We start from the raw sequence: 2,416 nt of genomic DNA on the forward strand, positions 1-2,416 counted from the left end.
GTGCGCGACCCTACCCAGAGATGCAGTGACATCAGAAATTGAGGCAGAGATGATGACATGGCTAGATGGAGTGGCCAGAGACACTGAACTCAGGAAGGGAGAGGGGCTGTGTGCTGAAGGCCAAGGTGCAGGCTTGTGGAGTGTACCCTTTGGTTATTTGATGATGTATGAAGGGGATTGTGATCATTGCAATGAAACGAAATATGATAGGATGAATGTAAAACTGATGTCCTCCTATGTAAACCGACATAATTCACAATAAAAACTCAGAAAAAGACAAGAAAAATGGAAAATACCTAAATGAATATCAAAAGAAATTCTGAAACATGTTCGCCAGTGTAGTAGAGCTGATAAAGGGAATGAAAGATTGACAAGGTAAAAGAGCTAAATTGAAAATTTCAAAAGAAAGTTTGAGAAGGCAAAGTAAAACATCAAATGATGTTTGGAAAAACATGCTCAGCATGTTCTCAAGGTAAAAGAACTGAAGACAAAATTCCAAGCCTCAATATACAATATTAAAAGATGCTATGGGCAAAATATTGAATGTGCAGAAAGCCTTAAAAGAAGATGGAAGGATAGACTCCTGTCAACCTGAAGATGAGAGAGCAAATAGAAAGGGCTGGTTATTTGAAAGTGTGGTGAGATCTAGGGACTCCTGAGTCCATGGACACAGACATAGCCATGGAGGGCTAGAGCTGAGAGTGAAGTGTCCAAGTGTCCATCTTAAACGAAGTGAAGGGAAATGCACAAGAATGCCCAAACTTGTACATAATATCCATTCAACCTAGCTTTGATGGCCTGATGATTAGAACTAGATTAGAGGAAGATTTAAAAAAAGAAAAGATTTGATAAAGGAAACAAGTGAAATTGCTACAATATAATGAACTCGACCTATACTTATGGAATTAGTAGCTTAAAATACCAACTGAGAGGGATGGAGTCTTTAAATCAAGTATCGAACCTATTCACTCTGTATAAAGAGCTGATAGGAACAGGCAACTTAGACATTGTCTACCTAAAAAGAGGGGTGGGGGCATCTATAAAGGCATGAAGTAACTGGCTTACAAATTTTCAAGAAGGAGTTTAGTTTCAGAGTGTGAGGTGGAAGATAGAATCTCCCCTGAATAGTACCCATCTTGTCTAGACAGGTCTGGTGAAAAGAAATGAGGATAAGATTCTTATGATTCAATAGTGAGTAATTGTTATCATGACTAATTGTGACTGTCACAACAGTAAAGGTAGAAGTTCTGTAACAAATTGGGGGAGTAGTTACAGTCCTGAAACAGAGGACACTAGGACCATCATGGGAGAAGAGCACGAGTGGAATGTGGGTCCCTTTCCAGAGAAGCAGCGACACCAGAGATGGAGGCAGAGGTGATGACATGGAAAAATAGAGCAGTTGAAGACTCTAGACTCATGGAAAGAGAACGGCTGTGTACTGGTGGCTATGAGGCAGGCTTTCAGAATGTGCCCTTTGGTTATTTAAAGGATTATATATTTCTGAGTGTTTTTGTGTACTTCCAAAATACAAGAAGACAGAGGGAATAGAACCAAATACTGTTGAAAATGATGCATGGAGGAGATTGTAATCATTGCAATGAAATGATGAGTGTGAACTGATACTTCCCCATGTAAATGTTCACTCAATTCACAGTAAAAACTTTAAAATACATATATACATTATTTTTGACTGGCTTTATGTGGGATATAATAAACCTCATGCAAAGCACCCATATTTATACAATGCCTTTATGTTACACTTGGCAATCCTTTTAGGATCCCTATTCAAAAACAATGGTGATTCAATAAATGATGATTCATGGATTCTGAAGGAATAAAAATAAAGAAGATGGAGGGAAGATACAGTCATTGTACCAGAAAGATACGTTACATATTCAAAATAGGAAACATATGATCAAGAGCCGATGATAATGAAGGAATAAGTCCAAGGTGTATTGAAGGCATTAGCAAAGAACAGGGCACCAAGAATTGATGGAATACAAATTGAAATCTTTCAACAAACTGATGCAGTACTGGAGGCATTTACTCATGCAAGGCAATGTGGAAGAAAACTATCTCATCAACTGACTGGAAGGATCCATATGTGTACCCATTCCAAAGAGAACTGACCCAAAAGAAAGCAGTAATCATTTGACAACATTATTACTACCCCATGCAAGCAAAATTTTGCTAAAGGTAATTCAAAACTGGCTGCAACTGTACATTGGCAAAGAGTTTACAATTTTTCAAGCCTTTTTTATACGTGAACAAGGAAGAGGAATATCATTGTAAAAGTCAGATGGATCTAGGGTGAAATCAGAGAACACAGGAAAGACGTTCACCTGTGCTTTGTTGACCGTGAAAATGCTTTCGATTGTGTGATTCATGACGAGGTATGTACATCATTGCAGAGAAT

The sequence above is a fragment of the Chrysochloris asiatica genome, unplaced genomic scaffold, assembly GCF_000296735.1.
Source record: "Chrysochloris asiatica unplaced genomic scaffold, ChrAsi1.0 scaffold00218, whole genome shotgun sequence".
Classification (NCBI taxonomy): Eukaryota; Metazoa; Chordata; class Mammalia; order Afrosoricida; family Chrysochloridae; genus Chrysochloris; species Chrysochloris asiatica.